Raw genomic sequence first — 22066 nt, forward strand, 5'->3', positions numbered from 1 at the left:
CGGAACACATTATTGGATGCACCTGAACTTTTATCTGTTGTTTTTGGCTGTCTGGTTTCAGCAGGTGCACCTTGTTTTCAAATGATGCTCCTCTTATTTGGGGGCTTAGTTTACTATTCAGGCTTTGAATGTGACAATGAAACTTGAACAGGCTCCTCATCAGAACCAGAGCAGCAGACATCGACTTTCTTTGTCCATGTCCTTGTCAGTGACATTAGCCTCCTTGTCACATTAGCCCAACTACGACTGCTTATATACACTAGTTGTAATGCAGAGAGAATAATGTTTCACATAGGCTTGTGGTACTCGTTAACTGTGACAGTCACTGCTGTGTGAGATTTCTGAAAGCAGTGATACCTGTCACTTAGTGAGAGAAGAACTACAGAAATGTAAACAAAGTCAGTGTAAAGATAGCTGGAAAGATACCACGACTGGCAGTTAAAGCTAAATAAGATCCAATATCAACACTGATACCGGCAATTCAACCTTTTAAAAGGAGCCAGACACTATTTTGCTTGTATGTGGTTTAAATTATTAAGAAACTGCTCCTAGAAAGGTAGCTAGGAATAGGACATTGATTGATTGATTGATTGATTGATTGATTGATTGATTGATTGATTGATTGATAGCAGAAACAAACCAAAAAATTCCAAAGGATAATATGTTGGTGAAAAACATTTTTTTTCAACATGGTCCCAAGATGTTAAAAGACATTTAACATAAAAACAAAGCAAAAATAAAAAAAAAAACACAATAGCGATGCAGATTTCATTACAAATCTGTTGCACTGTTCCATAAAAAAGTCCTAACCTGACCTCTGTAAGCCCCTCTCATATCTAAAAGCTGGATATGTAGCAGGAAGCTGTTCAACAACATGCAGTGTAAAAAATAAAAAGGAACTTCTGGCTGCTTTATTCACTCAAGGCACAAAAACATAAGCACACCCAAGTCCCGATCACAAGATGCTTTCCCGCTCTTTGAGTTATGCCAGTACTGTGTAAATGCTATTTTTTTTAGTATAAGTTTTTAAATGTCACAAAATAAACAGATGTGCAATGCTACCAAAGTATCATCTTCCTGCTGGTTAGTCTGACAACCGATTATTACAATTCTTTTTTTCATAAATTTTCTGTCAGTTGGCCAATCAATTACCTAGTCCTTACAGCATGAAAGTGAAATTGGTTTTAGTTACACGGGTTAAAATTACATGATCGTCCCAGAAGGCTTAACATTCTGTTTGGCATACTATCGTTAGCACCTCCATATGCGAAAAAAAAAAAATCCTCATTTTAATGCAGAGTCTGAAGACAACCTCGAGAACCCCTGAGGTTGTCCTGAGCTGTAGTTTGGGGAACCGCTATTTTAAATGTGTCAAGGTTAGGTTGGCTCTGTACATTATCTCATCAAATACCAGACACACTGAAATTCAGCCCTGGACATTGTTAAATGATGGTAATTATCCTCAAAAGAAAAAACCTTTGCCAAGAAATCTTTTTCTTCTCCACTGATATTGTGGACATATTCCTTCATCCAGCACTCCACTCCAGAACAATAAGATGTCCATCGACAGTGTATTCCTTTTTTCTATCTCATTAATGTAACTGGAGCATGCAGAAATGCATTCATCCCATTTTCACAACATTTGCATCAGTGAAAAGGACACCCTAACCCAAGCAGTGATATTATAGAATGCTACAGAAGGTGGGTGAAAATGGATGTTACCTGAGACTCCTTTAACACAACCAAACATGGCTGTTTGTACAGGTCCAGGAAGAAAAACAGACTTCAGATGGGCTTTTATGGTTTCAAGTATACCACTGAAGGTCAAAACCATGCTTCGACATTTACAATAATGTTTTCAATTTCCAAACATTCCCAGGTATATCTATTTTTGTCCTTAGCCAGCATCGTATTGATTTAGTTTCACCCACAGAAGCGAGTTGAGGCTTGTGGAGTCAATGTTACCTTGTAGTTCTGAATAAAACTATCAAATTTTTACCGAAGCCACACAAAATCATAGCTTTTATTTAATCACTTGTGAGGCTTTTCATGGCACACATACTAAATGTAGCATTTTATTAGGGCTCACATGTGACATTCTCATCTGTGGCTTCCTGCAGGGTTATATAACTCAAACATCCCTGCAGCCAGTGAGACAGAAAATGTCGTCTTCAGTTCACTGAGGCATACCAGCCCCTGACAACCATTACTGTGGCCCCGTGCTTCCTCTACATTGTGAGCATGAATACATTTCAATGACTCCCACATGCTCAATCTTTCATGACAGGGATGTGTGTGAAATCTTAAGCCAGCCTCCCTACCTATAGTGCAGTGCGAGGTGCACAGCTAGCACTGGTATCAGGATCCTAAGCTGACTGGCAGAGGAAGAGGCATTTCATTTTTACACGCTGTCACAGCTTTCTTCACTTACATCCTGTGAGATTGTTTAAAAGGAATAACCCATCTTCTGTGAGGAATTGCAAAGAACAGGCGCAGGAGTGAAATGAAAAAAAAATCAAGAGATGGGAATTTGGTTCAGTCCACAGTAATGAGTACAGAAGATCCTTTCGCTGCTGTTTAAATTTTCTGTGGGTTGTAATGATCAGATAAGAGTGAAAATTCAGGGTAAAGAACAGTATCACACCATAAGCACTAATCATCTTACTATGCAAAATCAATTGCAATGCTGTCTACTGCCACATGTATGGTGCCATCACTAAATATGCAAGAAAGAGCGGAGGCTAATGATGCTTGCCAATGGGGACTTGAGTTGATATTATAACAGATTGCTCTTCAGTCAGGGTCTAGCCAGTGGGAGAAAGGAGAGGCTTCTTTATTCATGTAGAAAATTATGAGCACAAAGAGGAGAGGTAAACGTCATGGATGGGAGAGAGTTGTTTACACTCTAAGGGAAATTTTACACTTCAAAGGACTGACTGTGTCTCAGTTTTGACAGTGAAAGATAAAGGCTATTTGAAATACATTTTTTTTCTCTTCATAGTTTCCAATCCAAGAAGCCATTATTGCTCCTGTAGTATCTCAGTCATATATATTTTTCAGAAAGCTTATCAGAGTGCTCTTGTGATGAATTTGCAAATTTAAACAATAGTGTGTCCTCATCTGTGAATGTTAACTTTCCCTTTCAATCCTCCTCACATATTGTGTGGCACATCAGACAATATGGATGTGTGATTCTTATTAATAAGAATGACAAATGTAGAGGGAGGAAAGATTAAGTCCTGGGATATACCGTTGCTGGCATGACGGATGGTGGAGAGGCTGAGAAGAACAAATGAAAAGGGTCTACATTTATTATCTGACGATACATATCATGAATTTATGTAAAATAGAATGAATATGAATATGTGCTGCACTTACTGATGCAAGAGACTGTCACCTGTAACTGTAACCAGTCATGTCTCCCCTTAGCCCATTCATTATGAATGTAGCACTGGAAAGTCATCAAAACATTATACAAATCAAAAAGGTTTAGGAGCCTCGGCTGTAACCTGTCACAAAAGATGAATTTTCCTCAAACAGATGATGTCTACCCGCTACAGTACTTGTGTCTCAGTTCATAGACAGAATGTACCCTTCGAATGATTATGATCCAAGTCTGAAAGTACGTACGCTTTGTATGCAAACTGCTTCTTCTCAGAACCTGTAGTGCAGCAGCAAGCTGTTAGCTGGATGATTTGTCAAATAAGTTGTCGTTTCCCTTCTTTTGATGTGCTGTGTTCTGTCGTTTTCCTGTGAGAGCCCTTTTCAGATCTCCCTTTCAAAAATTTCCGTGTGAGCTAATAAGATGGTTGGAGGCATAGCTAGCATAAACATCCTCTTTGCTGAGATTAAAGCAGTGTTTCTATGATGAAAGTGCGTACTTAGATGTTTTTCTAATTTTCATCTATTTCATTCTCAGCACTGTCAGCTCCCATTGTCAGGATTGTGTTGGTGTGGCAAATTTGAATGTCTGGACATGATCGAGAAAGTGCGGAGAAAAACACACAGTTGCTATATCTGCAGAAATACTCAAATACTTTAATCTAAAAGTTAAATAACAGTAACATGCCATGATTTAGTGTATTGTACTAATTGAGTTTTATGACAAAGTGCTTCAGGTTGTGTGTGTCGCTGACTTGGGCTTTCATGTTGTAGAGGTGCTAATCTGGTGTTGGTCCCCATTTCTCTGATTTAAAAAAAAAAAAAAAACTTTATGAGGAAGCAATTGAAAAAGCACTCTCCTTCCCCACAGGGATCTGTCAGGTTGTGACCTCTTTCTGTGTTTGACCGCTCACAGTGATTTCCACAGTGTTCTGCTAAAGTGTACACGCCAAACTTAATCTCTCCCCCTTCAGTGTTTTTTTTTTTTTTTTTTTTTTTTCTGTTTTCGTCTTAAATCATCTTGTGCTTGTGTATTTGGCTTAAGCAAATGGAGAAAGAACGTAATGAGCATGTTACAGTTCAGTGTTTCCTGAGTGTCTACAAGATCTCATTTTTTATCTGGCACTCTTTTTTTTTTTTTTTGTCCTTGAGCAATTTCAGCGCGAGGCAATAAAACATCCAGGTACACATGAGAGAAGTAAAAAGAAGAGAAGAAATTGCCTTGTGCTCAGTGGGGTATAGACAGGGAAGAAACAGAAGCACATCGCCGCTGCCTCTTTGTACGAGTAATGTGTGTTTACATATACGTCCTCTCATCTGTGGAGGGTCAATTCTTTCAACAACTAGAAATCACATAGAACAGCTCTGCCAGCACATTCTCCAACATGCTGTTATATATAAAGGCATCATCTCGGTCACTTAAACTATGTTAAATTGATTTCATGACCTTGTAAACATAACTTAAGATTCAGTGTCAAGTCTCCATTTCATAGTTGAAAAATGACAGTTGACAGTTTTTTTGTTGGATAGATCTGAAAATAATTACATCTGTCAGTCATCCGTCTTTCCTTTGAACAACACAAAATTTTCCATGAATCCTTTCATACATACTGAGACATTTACACTGACAGGTAAATGATCTAACAGATGAAGGTAACTATAAGATGCAGCACTTTTCCAAGACAAGTAAACAATATTGCTTCACATCAGTTTGTTCTCAGAAAACCTGTCAATAATGCCTCATGTGTTTCATTGTCATCACATCTAATCAATGAAAAGTACATGAGGTTAGATTGGAATTATATCACTATTTTGTGTGGCCCCTAAAACTTTGATATCCCTCATGAATGTCTTACATTTCCCTCTGAGATTTTATTTTTTTTGATCGTGTTCATGATTCTTGTTCTCACGTCCCTCTTGGAAAAGAGATCTTAATCTCAACAAGACTGCCTGATTAAATAAAAAAAAATAAAAAAAATGAAATAAAATGTCAGTAATTTGAGAGAACACGATGTGAAGGCTGTTAAATGTGACTGAAAAAAAGAGTGAACATACTGACGTGTTGCATCCCACAGAGATTCAGAGCACTCACACTTGCCTGTTGTCAGGCAATTATATACAGTAAGCTCACAGGAAGAGCTGGAGTGGAGCTGCCCACACTCTGTAAAGGAAAAGGGAAGAAAGAGGAAAAATAAGAAACAATATACAATGCAGTATGTGTTTCAAAGTGACTTCAGTATGAAGTGATCACCAGAAGAACTCTGCTGCAGCCTTAAGTGTCCCCCGTAGGAGAGGGAAACACTCAGAGAAGTCATAGCTCTGCCAAGGCCACATATTATAAGTTTTTAGAATTTTCTAATCTGCACCTTGATCTGCATCAAATACAAACACTCGTGGTCAGGTTGTCTCGTTTTTTTCACATCATCTAAATCCTGTCTGCAAACATAAGGGTTTGTATAGAGGTGAATTGTGTTCCATTTCAGGTTGTCAGTTTCAAGCCTCGTGATCAGTGATTTATGGCCATTTGAATTTATCACGTCGCTGTAACGATATCTAAATTTTGCATGATTGAGATGTGTTTAGCTCTTACAGAAGTATGTGTGACTCAGTATTTAGCGTTATACAGATTGGCTGGAGTTCGAGTGAGGAGAAGAAATTAAATGCAGACATCTGTTAAGGCAGAATGTGTGAGCCCAGTACTGAAAAATGCATCTTGCACAAAGAAATTCAATGGCAGAATTAAGCTTAAGTGCTGTACTAATAAATAGGAATGCAACAGTCCTACTTTTTCTCCCCTGATACTGATTCTAACACCCAGACTTGGAATTCCACACTTCTACATACACAGACCACTTCCCCTGTGTGGCTCTGTCTTTTCCACAGACCAAGCTACCTGCTGAGCAGTGAGGCTCCTCCAGCGTTGAGTGATTGAGCTGTGTGATCAAGTTGCACCATTGGCTAGCCAAAAAAGCCATGTGACAATGTCATGACGTGTTGGACCTTTCCTTCTGGCTGTTGCCCTCTGAAAATGGGTTGGTGCGAACAGTTTATTACATCATCAGGGGATGCCCAACAGTTTCATGGACAGAAACCCTTTATTTCTTCACAGGGCTTTTATTGCTGCAGAAATTGTATTGTCTCATTTCCAGTTGCTGGTGTTTCTGTTGTTAACATGCTATTCAGATCTGCTAGCTTCTTTAGCTTAGCAGTTACTGGTGACTTCTCTCTCTCTCTCTCCCACTCTCCTGCTCCCTCTGCTCAGTGTGTCTTACGTTAAGTTATTCCTCAGCCTCCTTTAGCGATGATGGTACATGTAATAAATCTAGTTTATTTGCTGTAATGGAGGCAAAGCTCTGTGAATTGGAAACGTGACTCCACGTCCCTGCAGCTCCTGAGCCTCCGGGAAACCAGGGTGGCAACGTGACTGGCTGTAACAAGAGATGTAGCCCTAAGTCATGGTTGGCACCCATACGCAGTCCAGTCATATACTAGGTTTATACCTAGTCTTGTTTAACCTCACTTGCTAAAAGTTTGCTGTTATAAGATGAAACATCAGCCCTCATTTTTTGGGACACTTATCGAGGTTTGTTAAACATGGATGCAAAGTTTCAAAATGTCTCCACAATGTGTGTATTTAGTAGCATTAGAAAAACTGCATGGACTTCAGGTCTATCACTACCTTCACATTAATTTGTATTGAGAAGCACATGCAGAAAGTGGTGAAGTATCAGCGGCATCCTTACACATATTCTCTTGACTTTGTGAATGTACCGAGCAGTATACTGTATATCATATGGATTATGGTCATTTGGCCCATTCACTCAAGATTGGTAATGATGCTGGTACTGATCCAGCTAAACCACATTAAACAATAAAACACACTCACCTTAGCAGAGTTAAAGTAGAAAATAAAAAAAGAAAATAATCATTTGTCTTTAGTGGAAGCTGCTGTGATTTCTACCTGAAAGCGACAAACGGAGGGACCAGACGCTTTGTTCATTAATGCCACTGTACTGTTGTTATGAGAGATGGGGAATATATTTATTTCACTTTTGGGATTCTTTCACATCAGCATAAAGTAAATAGATTTTTTAGTACGGAGGTGTTCAATTTAATATCCCAGGCCATTTGTCACCGTGAAAGCAAGAGCTGCTCATCAGCATTTTGAAAATTATATATGCCTCCAGGGGAATACTCTGTATACAAAACTGTAAAGCTTGAAAAATGCTTAGTGATACTTCAATTCCTTGATCATTTTCAGTGATTCTCTACCAGGCAGCAGTTGACCCAGGAGCATTTCAGTGGTAACGGAGAAAACCATTTCTTTCTGCGGATTCCCCATCCATCTAGTGAACTCTTTCTACTGTCATTTCACTGAAGACAAAGCCTGTTTAAATTGGCCAACAGATGTTTTGTCCTCAAATTTTTCCTGCTCTCCAGGATTTACATACAAACTTAGCGTTTTTTAGAACTCTTAATTACTGTATTTGAATATTTTAAACCCAGTGAAATTACCAAATCTATTTTTCAGCAGTGAAGAAGGACCTTTATGTTTGCAAGCTTCTTTTGGATAACGCAGTGTGAAATAATGTTAACATCTCCATTAATAGAATCCAAGTGTGATGAACACAACCTGTGTGTGTGATAGGCACTTGTTTAATATTGAAAGCTGCAATTATAAAAAGACTACCACCTTCCAATTTGCAGCTCCAGGCAGCTCCTGCTGTCTGTGGATTCTGTAGAGGAACAAGTTAAACATTTGAATTGACAATGTGAACCAGTGAAGTTGCTCATATAATCAGAATATTTAATATGCAGTTCTGCTCAAATCTTAGCATGTATCTAAGTTTACTGAATTTCATCAAAATGTGTTATGTGGTTATTCAGTGGAGAAATAATTTGTATCTGGCTTCTCATCCTCTTGCCTTTGTTGACGTTTTGCACTTCAGCACAAATTATTTAGAATCTCAGCAATCTGGAGTTTTTGAAATCAATGAATTTGACAGTGAAAAGCATGGAGAACCTTGCTAATGAGAAACAACCACAGTGGCTTCAGGACGTTGAGACATGTTTTTGGAATCTCTACTTTTGTCTTTTGTGCAGCACCGCAAGCTGGGCTCCCCTCATACAATTTTGCAAGGATGAATGTTCTTTTCCATTATATCCACTGTGCATTGCTTATCCACAGGAAGCCACTTGTGGTCTGAATAGCATTGACCCGTGATAGCAGAACCTGTCATCATGAAATTTCTTTATAAATCTTTCACTGGAATGAAAAGATATTTCAGTGTCACACTGTGCAGTTTGGTAGAGAGGCCAGAATGAAAGTGCGGATGCCGTCTGAAAGAATAGTTATTATAAAACTTTCAAAATGTTATGTGTCATAAGGTCTCCTCACCACAGGGAAAAACTGTTTCCTCAGACACAGTTTGCATATACTGTAGCATGTCCATTTTCACCATGTAAAGACATACTTTTAGTCTTTACAACTAGTATTGTTCAGATTGTCCTCTGTGTAAAGATCCAAGGGTATTTTACTCTCAAATCCTTCTGGGCATCAGTTCTTTGTCTTAATAGAGTCACAGAACAGTAGCTCAGCCAGTTATTATACAATGGTTTTAAAACGAATGTTAATGCCAGTTAGCCCCGCGAGTTTTCTGACAGAATGACTTCACTTCTATCAGAGGCACTCTTTGTATTCCGCAATGTCATTGCTCCAGGTAATTAAACAAATTGTTGCCTGTTGCATTCACCAGTTTGGTAGTTGTGACTGATGATGCCCAGTTAGGAGGTGAGGCAGGTGTCTGCATCATTGTTTCCAAAAGTTTCCATTTGCCTACAGCGCAATGGGTCCGCCATCGGTCCCAAAAGTCTCCGTTTTAGGGGTTAAAAAACTCTGGAGTAGGAAGGACGCCAAGAGTAAACATAGTAAGAGTGATACGTTTTAAAACTAAAACGTATTAGTGTAGTGTAGCGCTTGTGCTTGTGCTTGTGTCGTCCATATCGTCAGCTTTGTAGACTTACGTTAGTTTAATGGAGCGGCGGCATGTGACTGAACACAAGTTAGTATTTTTTAAGGGGACAATTCATGACCGCACGCATTGGGAAAAGTATTAATCGAATTAATCGACTTAAGCAAGTTTAAGTTGTGAGAGATTTTAAATGTCAGTTTTTCAGTTAATTGTCCGGCCCTAATTTTTATGCAAATAAACCATTATGGCTTAAAACATCTTTACTTCTGGGTTACTCGGATACACACTATCTGAATCTGAGCTGAATAGTATTTGTTGTGTTTTTAAATTAGAGTGAAATGAATAAATCTTGCCATGTTTTTGCTAGAACTCCTGTGAGTCACCTGAGCTGAAAACACAAATGTAGGAAGCATTTTATTTAACAAGAACAGGAGTGTTTTTCCACAGTATGTCACACTGTGAGAGAACACGCTCTACAAAGTCCCAGTAACCACTGAGCCACTCTGTATAGAAACATGACTGATCTAACACTATACACAACAATATACAGTATGTGTTGAACCCAGAGCTCAGTCGAGTCTGTTTTGTGCTGAGATGTTTTCAGCATACTAAAAAGTAAATAAAATTGGGCCATGGATGTTTCTCCTTTTTTACGAATTACTGCTTATTTACTTTATTACCTCTGAACACAGTGTGCCTTCCTTTCAGCTTTGGTTAAGACAACAGCGCACAAAGAACTGAAATTGAATTGTAAATGCCTGTGGCACATTAATTGGAAAACAGCATAATCAAATCTACAGTACATTAATGTGACATGATTTATGCTACTCTGCATTTTGCACTGCGAGAAATCATGGACATAATGTTTTGTATCAAAAAATGTGAAAATCTGCTTATTCATGCCAGCAATATTTCCAAATGCAAAGCTACTGTAGAAGGAACAAAAGTATTTGGATGTTATTCATCAATTTTTTGCTGCAAAACTTTGAGTGTTATACCTCTTTTGAAGTTGTCGGTTGTGAACTTGAGAAGCACCAGAGGTCATGTTATGCGGGGAAGATGCAGTTTGGCACTGCCACTCTTTCTTTTAATGATAAAAAACACGGCACCTAAATGGTAGGATGAATTGTGTTTGCTTAGTTGTGCGGGAACTACAGATTCAATATCCATTTCAATTATTCAGAAACCAGTTACACAATTTAATTTATTACATCGACGTTTTTATGACTCAACAGTTCATAGCTTAATATGATATTTTAGATGTTATTAGTCTGCAGGTGTCAGACTGACTTGTAGACGTTACATGGAGCTTTTAGGTAAAGAAAAGCCCATAAATTGACTCGGGAAGATCAGACCGGGTGTGTAGGCTTTGATTTACATATGTACACACAAACTTTTAAATGTGTCCTCCCACATCTAGTACGCATCGAGAGTTGAGCTGCTGCATAGCAGCACATAAAAGCTGACCGAGGCAGCACATAAAGCTGTACTCTACAGTACATATAAAGTACTTTATATTTATACCTGACATAGAAGCCCAAATCATAAATTAGAGTTGCAATGGAGAAGAGTGTGCTGTCATCTCATTCAGACCCTTCAGATCTTACCCACTTGAATTTTCGACATGTGGTTTGAATTCTTCTCCACACACAGGAAAAACAAATCAAAAGTAAAAAAATGAAATCCAAAACTGTTGCCTGGAGCGATTACTCCAGACTCTAATGTAATGCCAGTTCTTCCCCCTCTTGCTTCCATTTTGGTATCTTTTGGTATAAAGTGATCACAGACCATCCAGGCTGGTAAACATGAGCATGCTGTGTGCAGTTTACTGACAGGATTTTGGGATATTCCGGTTCAATTTATTCAAAAATGTATTTTCCCTTGCCATTCAACCCTGAAAAGTTGTCCAGTGCAGCTTTACGTCAAAGTTTAAATTATCCCCTTAAGGAAAGAATGCCAAGGACTGTACTTAAATAAGCTATTAAACAAATGTGCACATGTGAAAATATGAAATGGCATTTTCAAAATCCGTATGCGTCATTTTGAGTGGAAAACGCACTCTGCAAAGACCATTTGGCCTGCGGGCACAGGTGGCAGAACCTCCATTACACATTCATTTGTTTTTATTCAGGTTTCCAGTTTGCATAAAAAAACTAGGACACATAGAAAAGCAAAACAAAGAGAAATGGGAAAAAGCTGCCTATGCTGCAGAAATGCAAGTAGCTCCTCACAACAACACCTTTACCTGAATAGTTAAACTCATTACATATTCAGACGTGTTTAATAATTGGATAATTATAGTTTTCAACTTGTCAGCGGTAGATTTCGTTCAGCATTAAGCAGAACAACATCACATTTTCACCCATGACTGACTCTCTTGAGGTTGTAAAAGGTTCAACAATAGCTTAAAACGCAGAGCAAACTTCCCTGGCGAGTAATTGCAACACTTTATCTGATCAGCTGGATGCAGAATGTTTTCTGTTGGTTCTGCCTCATCACACTCATCTTGCTCATTGTTGCAGAGGCAGAGTCGAGACAGAACCAGATTAGAGTGTCCTCTGATGAATTCAGCAGAGATACCACCTCACAGGTACTGCTTTACACAGAATTACAAATATGGTGAGGCAGCTTGTGACAGGGCAACAGTGTGGCAAGCGGTGTGCACCCAAGTGAGACAAAATACAGCTAGATAGTAAATCACTGGCTATGGCTCCTGGGCTGAGCGCACTGGTGGCAGTCGCACTGTTGAGCTGCATCAGGGATGAGGCATCGTATTGGCAGTGAGCTGAGGATGTGTTTGAAGTGATGAATAGTGGAACACAAACACACAACATATCTGGGCACATCCTGTCTCGCTTAGTATACAGCCAGGGTTTGCTTTGCTGGATAAAACAAATTCATCTTCTCGGCCCAGAAGTAAAAACCTTCTGTTTTCTTCGCGTCCGGTGTTTCTGCTCAAATGCAAACACTGTCTGTACCTTTTCAAATTTTAAAATGTTGTGTGCTGTAAATTCTTTATGGAAATGCAGTCCTCTAGCTGTGATGCTTGGAATGATTCTTGAGTGATGCTTTGTACTAGTTTTTGCAGTTTTGGAATACCTCCCCATTCTTGGCTGAAACCATTTTTGTAATTCTCAGTTCACTTAAACGTAAAGCAATCAAAAGGCAAACCAAGAGGTCATACTAGTCTGACTCTGCCAAACAATCCTCACACTTGAAGGAATCATCTGCAGAACTCACTTTTGTGATTGGATAATGTGAAAAAAACAAATCATGATGTTTAGTCATCCCTGTCTTTCCCTGCACAGAGCCTATGACATGGTGACCATGTCCTTCCAAAGCAGTGTCAGGGCAAAATGTTGTTATGGAATAGCGTAGCAATAGCTTGCATGCCTGAGGTGAGTTAAGCCATCAACTGAATGTTGTACCGGCCTTCAAGAGGCTTGATCAAATTCTTCCTTGCAGTTTTCCATCAAAAGCTTGCTAGCATTTTGCTGCTGGCTGGATAAGCCCTGTTGTTGTCCTGCATTGCAGCGGGACTCTTGAAAAGGTAACACTGCCAAGTGAGTAGGGGGGGTGAGAGCGAGTCATTGTAACAGCCAATGGAGAGATCTGCCCAACACAGTCCATAATTAAAGACTAAAACTTTCCTCAAGCTGTAATTTCTGACACCAAACCTAAAAAGAAAAACAAACCTCAAGATTTGTTTTGAGGTTTTTAGTCTGATTCTTTTAGTCTCTCAGCTGCAGTACAGGAGCAGATAAAAAAAAAAACCAGCACATCTAATCAATATATAAGAGTCGGAGTTTGTGCTCCTTGCTCTGACTGTGTTCCTCTTTGAAGAAATATGAAGGAATGTAAAAGAGTACATTTTGCAGACCTTGTCACAAGGGATTAAAGAGTACTGGAACATGATACACAAATATGACAAAGTTGTGATAACAGTGACAGAATGGAATTGGAAATGTTGTACCCAGTTTAGAAAATTCCTTTTATTATTGCACCAAAACCCACTCTGCTGTCAATGTGATATTTTTAGTTCTTGGCTGTGCTCGGGAATATTAGAGGAAAATTCTAATTCCTTTGTAGTATTGCTGTAATTTCTGTGTCTTGGTATCAAAGTGGTGCAACTGTCTTCACCTCATTACCACAGCATGTGTACAGTGATTTTGCACTGACATGTAAGTAAAATAACAGTAAAAGATTAAGATCAACATATAAGATAAATACCAGTCATATACTGGACAGACAAGGATTCATAAATTCAGTCTGGATGATTACCATAATTAAAAAAAAAAAAAAAAAAAAAAAAAAAAAATTCTGCTCTGGATTCTGCTCACTTTTAATGGGATGATGAATTATGTGGTGGGTTGTTATTTTAACAGCCATATGGCTGTCTCTTAGGAATTAATTAATTTCACATATATCTTTGGAAAGGTGGGCTTACTCAAAATTACATGAATTGATGTCATCCATGGGGCAGATCACCCTGCTGTTCTCATTTCACCATGGTGATCTTCCGGTGCTACTCGAGGTCCTGTCTGTGTAAACATATTTACATACATTTTTAAAGCTACACACACACCATCACTGTTCAAGCCTTGTTTGTGGTTTGATAGAATATTCCTTAGGGTTAGGGTTAGGGTTAGGAGTGAAGGAGAGTAAATTTCTACCCTTTTTTACTTAAATATAGGGTTTATGATTGATGCAAGTGTTATCTAGGAAAATCAGAATTACATTTTAGGGATATAACTCTCAGCAAACAGTTAGTAATAAATGCAGTTTCCCTCTGTATTGTCCCCAGATTCCAAAAAAAAAGTTAAACACTCCCCACATGGGGCATGTGTGAAGGATGTACACTATCTTATGACTCTGCAGTCGGCTCTCTTGGTTGCTCATCAAACAATAACATTATCCCAGATCAGCATGTGCGACATGGGTAGATAAGAACTGGTAAATTATACAGCAGTTACATACTGCAAGAGGCAGACGGCAAATTCTCCCCAGCAGCTACATTAAATCAGCTTCTCTCAACAGAGAGGTGTCTCCTTTGGTTTGAACTCATGTATAAGTCTTTGCAGCATGGTGCCTCATCTCCCTTTTAAAACACCTCTCACTTGTCCTCTGTGGAGGTTTCTGATGTCCTGCAGCACTTATTACTAAACAGCGGATAGCATGGATAGACTCCTTTGGAGATCCAAGTTCTAATTATGTAAATGAATGAGACTTTATTTTAAGATTGAATGCTGATAGTGAACTTTCCATTTTTTGGTAAAACTTCATTCTGCTCGGCTGGAAGGTCAGCCTCTTTTTTTTTTTTTTTTTCACTCAAAGTCCGGCCTTGAGGTATTGCCGACAAAGTATAATCACCATTCCGCATTAATATGCTGATCAAATCCCGCGTTCGAGGCATAGACGTGGCTTTTCATCCTTGCCATCCTGCCCTCATATTTCCCATCAAATATGCAACATCAGATATGCACAAACATCATCATTGTAGTTTTTGGTGTACTCTACCTGCTACGGGGTTACTTCCTGACATCACATGAAGGATCACGCATCCTGACTGCCCATTTAAGCATGAAGGGACGGCTCTTGTGGTTCCGCCTGGCTGCAGCCATCATCTACAATCTGTTTGGGCAGGGGTGTTATGCATTCTAAATGCATTTTGCAGAGGGAAATTACCTCCCTCTGAAGAATGCTTAACACACAGTGCCTCATTCATATTTCCCTACAAAAACATGAGAATTCCAAATAACGCCTTTCTATTTCAAACAAAGTGCATAAGCTGAAGGCAATAGCCCTCTGCAGTGGGAGTACCACCAGTTGTGCTAATACAGCTGTAGTTTACGAGATCACTGCCAAAGTCCAATGGTAACCAGTTGGCTATCTACTTGTCTATAGGTTTTTGTCTAGGGATGGGAATTGATAAGATTTTATTGACAGCAATGTCATTATCAATTCTGCTTATTGGTCCGATTCTTTATCAGCTCCCTTAATGATTCCTGATGAATTTTCCTCACGGTTACAACCCTGTTCATCCAGAATCATATAAAATATTAACCATTTGTGTGAAATATTGTCATAATTGCTTAGTGAAGTCTTAAGTAATGGCTAAAAAGTGTTTTCTCACTTTTTTAGGTCACTGTGACCATGACCTTTGACCACCAAAGTCTAATCAGTTCGTCCTCGAATCCAAGTGGATATTTGTGCAAAATTTTAAGGGATTCCCTTTAGGAGTTCTGGAGATACTGTGTTCACAAGGCCAAAGTCACGTTTTACGAGGTCACCGTGACCATGACCTTTGACATTTGACCTCCAAAATCTAATCAGTTTGTCCTTGAGTCCATGTGAACATTTTTACCAAATCTGAAGAAATTCCCTCCCGTTTTGTGATGTCACCGCGCCCTTTACTTTTGCCCACCAAAATCCAATCAGTTCATGCTTGAGTCGCCTTACAGTAGGCCTACACAGGGTTTTGCCACACAATAACCTGTGTATATACAATGTAAACACAGGCCTATAGACTATAACTGCAGCTTTAATATTCATTTAATCATCTGCATTCAAAAATTCTCCCCAGATTTCCTTTTAGAAATCAAATAAATTCAAATACTAAACATACTGAAAGACTGAACACATGATGGTTATTATTAACTGAGAGATGTGCATCTATATTGCCCAGTATCCCCATCTTGCATTACTCCAGAGGTGTAACTAAACCTTGACTGAGAGACTAGATAATCACTGTCTTATTTTAATATGATGTGAGCTGTATATTGTCTGGACTGGTCGCCACAGGGGTCGCTGCTGCTGCTGGAAAGCACAAGTTTCATTTGGTGGACGCACACGTGTTCTTGCACAGTGCACGAGCTGCAGTTTATAAACACCGTAGCCGTTTGGCGTTTATCAAACATAATAAATCGTTGTATTCCATTCTAACTTTTGTCAGGCACAAAGTCACAGAGCGGCCCTGGAAGTGGCTGGTAAGCAAGACACAGATAGAGATGCTCTCCCCATATAGATAAGAGAGAGATGCACTGCAAGCTAGCACTTAACGTTAGCCTACTGTTTTGCTTAACATCAAACTGGGAGAGGAGAGAAGATGTCCTGATTGCTGTTCCCTCAATTAACTCATGATTTTTCTCTTTTCCTGACCGCCAGGATAGCTCCGCTGCATCCTCTCATCAAAGTTGTAAACACTGACACCCACTTTGACATGAGGTGGAGATTGGGTCCTTGCATAATTTGCAAAGCCCTACACAGCTAGCGTAGTGAGCATATAGGCCCGCTTCGCTCTGAAAAGCATGCAGGCATAAGCTCGGGTGTATACGATTCTGATAATTCGGACAATTTGGAACTGATTCTCAACTGGATCCGGTTCTTGACTCCCATCCCTATTTTTGTCTCACTTCATTTTTCTGACCTAGCATTAAAAAAATCAGTAACCATGTATTTCTAAGCCTTGAATGAAAAACTATATCTTTGTGGATGGCCTGCAGTGATGCTTATGCAGTCAGAACAAGCACATCATACCTCGCAGCATCACTGTCATATCCATAATCACAGTAAAGAATGTCCTCTCCACTATCGCTCCTCATAAGAATTGTGTGAAGAAAAGTTTGCCAACCATGCCAAAACGGTTTTACATATGATCTTCTCTCCCACACAAAGAGCAGTTAAAGTTCATCTGCTTGTATATTTGAAAGACATATTTTAATACTAGGAGAAAAAAATAAGACAAAATCCTTATTAATACGTGGAGATGAGTAAAATTTTGGTTAGCAAAATCAAGAAAGCCTTCACAGAGACTTTAAAAAATAATGCCAGGGGTCGTTTTCATAATTCAAATATTCAGCCAAAACATCAGCTTTAAGTCAAATAATGTTGAACAGAAAATCCTGCTGTGTTCCAAGATTTGTATTTCACAAACTCACAGTACACACAAATCTCTGAACAGTGATAACTGTCATCCTGAAGGTCAAGATTTTCAATAGCCTGTCTTCAGATTTTGAGATAGCCAAGGTATGAAGAGATGGAGATAGAATAAGAAAAAATGATTAAAGTGGAATCTGGCATTTTCTGGATGAATGCACTTTGGCACTCAGAGATTGATTGTGAGTGACACTCTATGACCAGTCTCAGCCTGCCGGAGCATCTGTGCTGTCAGAGACAGAGTAGGGAGGTGGGGGGCATATTTGTGTTATCATGTGGCTGTTATTCTCTAGCTGAATAACTTACAGCTTGAAGATTATATTCGACAACAGTATACAGAGAGAATAAAGTAATGTTGGCATTTCTTCCTTTTCCAGCCGAAGTCTGTCAGGTGATTTAACACACCTCTGGCAGCCATATTTGAGTTTCTTAGTTCTCAGCTTCACTGGTTTGTAACAGCTGATTGTGTTTCTAAGGTGAGACAACAAAGCAACAACTTTGTTGACTCACCTGAATTTATTAGACATGGGAAATTGATTTAAATTTGATTGATTTTAGGATGATGTCAGCTCCTTTGCTTGCAAACCGTAGCATGGTTTGCTCACACCACTGTCTCAGTCTCAACACATCTGATTTTCACACCAGATAATTAGGGCTGCCAACACTCCAGGAGTGAGCAGGGAATTTACCTGTGTGCCCTGGGCAGCAATGACTGGGAAGTTCTGACTTAGGAATCTGTTTAAAACATAGTAAGTAGTTTGTTTTGTGTGTCAGTGTGAAAGAGACACATTTCTTGGTGGATATTGTGATGTGTAATAGGTCAAGTCGATGGTCACATACGCTGTACAATATTTTAGCAATAAAATGAGAAGAGAAGAAAGACGGGCCGAGGACCGACTTGAATCCACCTGCTTCCAAAAATAACATGGTCGGACGCTGACATCAAAGATATGACTAAGTATTAGAGCCACTGTCGGGGAAACTCTCAATCTCTGACAAGTCTGCACATAGAGGGATTAAGGCAGCGAGCGCGGCCTGCGACTGCCACAGCTGTTGAAACATGGACGTTTCCAATAGATGGCAAAGCAACCCTCAGACAGGTGTAGCCCCGGGAGGAGCCTGGGGTAGAAATATGCGTTCGACGTGTCGATGATCAATCCTGCAATTCACATTAGTTCTCGCAGCTAACTGCTTTCTTCATTGACGCACAAGCCAAGTGATCCACTGCTAAGCGTTGTCACTGTTTGGTTTCGTACCGGGGAAGTTCACTGGTTCAATGACATGGAAGGGTTTAAGAATGGGAGACAATATTTCAGAGATTTTCTGACTTGTGAATCTCGGAAAAAATAGTAAGTGGATTGTTTTTGTGTCGGTGTGAAAGGGACACATTTCTTGGTTGTTATTTTGCAATGAAAGAATGTATGGAAGCTGTTCTGACTGACTGTAAAGATGAATAGCACAAGTGACAAGTTTCTTTACCTCATTGTTCTCTGTGTATTTCTGTGTGACAAGGAGAAAGGGAAGCACTAAAGGCTCATGGGAGATATACAGAAAGGTGACATTAAAGGAAGAAGACAGTGTCTTAGTAAGGTGTTGGTCACCATGTGTATTGTTCATGACCCTGTTCCTCCACTCATTTTTCAGATCTTCCTTTAATTCGTTGCCCATCTCCAATATAATCAGATTTTGGAAAAACATTCGGTACAAGTTTAAATTATTTGTAGTTGCACTGAAATATCAGCCCTATGCCAAATGCAGTACTGTAGCTAATACAATGAGCATTGTATTTGTATTGTTAGCATGCAAGTAGCGTGAATGGATCGCTGCATGCTGATATTAGCATATGCTAAATCGCATGTCAGTTAGCTTGCAAAAAACAACTTTTTGTATTTAATTTTTAACAATCCTAAATTAAAATGCTCCTCTTGGGGCCTTGATGAATGAACGTCAACACAACAGAACAAAATAAAATAAAACATTATTTCATATGAAATAATATCCACAACCACTGCAGAGTCTGTCAGCTTGTAGATCCTCCTTTTTAGAAAAATGCTAGTGAAACCAAGACAAAGAACTATTGGTGTCAGTGTTGGTACATTTTTTACAATGAAAGGTAAGTTTTTGAATGTGGAGAGTCACAGCACTGATTTGTAGCTGTTGACAGTGGTAAACAGACTAAAATACTGAGCTGTACGGGACTACACTGCACTGTTGCTGAGTCTTTCTGTGTTATAAAACACCCGAGGACATAAGTTATATACAGACATACAATAAAAATACATTTTACCTTTTCTCTCCCTTCATCTAAAAACCTAGAAGAGGATTTCTGAAAAGCTGAAAATGATACTATGCTGCACATAACCTGTCTCTTTTAACATAGGTACAATATTAGCATTTAACAACTACAGCTGCAATGAGTCTGAGATATAATGACCCAGTATTATTCGTTCTTTCTGAGCACGAGCTGTCTTTCATCTTTCAGCTGCTGACAGAAAGAAATTCTACATGACAGCACTCTTTTTCAGGTATCTATTTCTGATCTGGCTGTTTGGACAGTTTTCCAGTGGACCGCCATGATGTTGTCAGTTGTGGCTGCCTGGAGATTTATGATGCAATCGCACAGCCTCTATAAAAATGTGAGCTCAATAAGCACTGAGGACATCATTTAGCTTAAATTTCAGCAAGCTCTTGTTCCAATAAGAAAAAGAAAATGTGAAATGTCTGAATATATCACCCTTTTTTCTCAGGAAAGAAATATCGATGGCCTCTGCTGCTTCATTGTGGTGTGGAGAGATAACGTATTTGAAACCTTGATCTGATTGGCGAGCACATGAGCTGCAATTGTAGCCTGCTGCATGAAACAAAGGTTTTCTGTGGCACAGGGAAGCAGTTAGGCTGCTTTTGTTCTCTCTGCAAAGATCCTGTTGGCTTGGCCTAAGTCAGGATGACATGTTCACCTCTTATCCTCAGTACCTATTTCTGGATGACTGTAACTTACTCTGACATTGCTAGGGGCAGCACTTCCTCTGTATTATTCTCAATATAAAGTCTCACTAATGTATTTTGGCTGTTATTTATCTCAGGCAAAAAAATAAATAACATTTCTGAGTAAGAGGTAAAAGCGAATAAAATGTGTTTTGGACCAACATAGGTGAAATTGCAATGCGCATAAACATCTGATCTGTATTTTTGATCACTGCAAAGAGGAAGGAGGTTTAGAAATGAATTTTGTTCGCATTCAGCACCAGTTGGGCTGAATTAAAGGACATGATTTCTTTGAGCTAAGATTAAATGTCTACGAAGAAAAAAATACTGTGTATCTCACAGTGGAGTAAATGTTGTTTCATGAGCACTAACATACAACATACAATAACCTTATCTTTAACCATCTGCAAAGAATACGGCTCATGTCACAGTATGGCATGCTCTGAGGGAGGAAGTAGGATTTGTTTGTTATACCATACATACAAGTTTCTTACACACACACACACACACACACACACACACACACACACACACACACACACACACACACACACACACATACACAGTGCAGCTTCAAATCCTCAATGATCTCTATCCAGCATGGATATGTGCAAGTTCTCTTAAACATTGTGAATACTACAGGGCCATTTTTTTTTTTGCATTGGATTACAAGCTTTTCCTCTCTCAGCCTTGCGATTCATTTTATTTCATTAACATGAAAACCTTATGTGGCGCACTACTACTTCTACTACTACTGCATTTTAAGGAGGAATTGCCAGAAATGATTTGGTTGTTGCTTCGACATTTCCACAATGGTAATGAATCTGTAAATCAATAAACATTATCTTCAAAGGTGTCCCATAAGACACTAAAGAGTTTATACAATTGATCGAGCTGTACATACTTGAATAATTGTACCATTTAGTGAATAATCTCAAAGTGTGTCTTTGCGACTCCCACAAGTCTTAGAAGGCCTTGGGGCAATATGGGGAGAGTCAAAGAGAGGTTAGAAAGAAAGAAGAGTCAACTCGAAATTCATTTTAATCAACCTTTTCTCACCACACATAATAGGCTACATTTTGCTATCTAGTCCATCAGGATAATCACCTTTGGTTTCTCATGGTGCAATCAGTTTGACTCTGTATCAAAATTTAAATCACAGAACACAGCACAAAGAAGTCTTTCAGGCATCTGATAGAGAAGGAGGATCCTGGCGACATGACCATTTTGAATAAAATATGCTTGAAGATTAAAACTAGATTTTGCCATTTAAAAGGAAACAGGGTGGAATTTCAGTAATCAAAGGTGCTCTTATGAATTGCAGTGTGGTTTGCTTTTCAATTGGAGTTGATTAATTTGAATTTTTTTTCAGCAGCAGAGGAAAATTGGAGAGATGCAGATAAGATGCATCAAAGGCAGTCACTTATACTCAGGGCTGTGATGTTGCAGTGGTGCCTGCTACACTCCCAACAGCATCCAGGATGGTTTTATTTTTAATATTCTCCATCTCATCAATGTAAGCAACACTAGAAAATATTGCCAATCACTGTAGTTCAAACATAAACTCTGAGTCAATAGTGATTTTGCCTTTAACTGTGAGCAAAGCAAACACGATTTCAGGGTTGTGAATCTCTCAGCTTGTTGTCTAATATTGACTCAACTGTGGGATGTGGGGATAACAAGCAAATTTTCCAATCAAGTGTCATTGTTCTGTGATTGAGACTAAAGGTAAACTAAACTCATGCTCTTGTTTTTATTAAGCTGTGTCTCTGGTGTGAGAGTCTTGCTGCATT

At 39.1% G+C, this 22066-nt stretch overlaps 1 pseudogene; it reads right to left on the reverse strand.

Moving 5' to 3' along the window:
- Positions 1-18374: 18374 nt before the first annotated feature.
- LOC130168750 (5.8S ribosomal RNA) lies at positions 18375-18524 on the reverse strand (annotated as a pseudogene).
- Positions 18525-22066: the final 3542 nt, after the last annotated feature.

Source organism: Seriola aureovittata, chromosome 4 (genome assembly GCF_021018895.1).
Source record: "Seriola aureovittata isolate HTS-2021-v1 ecotype China chromosome 4, ASM2101889v1, whole genome shotgun sequence".
NCBI classification, from domain to species: Eukaryota; Metazoa; Chordata; class Actinopteri; order Carangiformes; family Carangidae; genus Seriola; species Seriola aureovittata.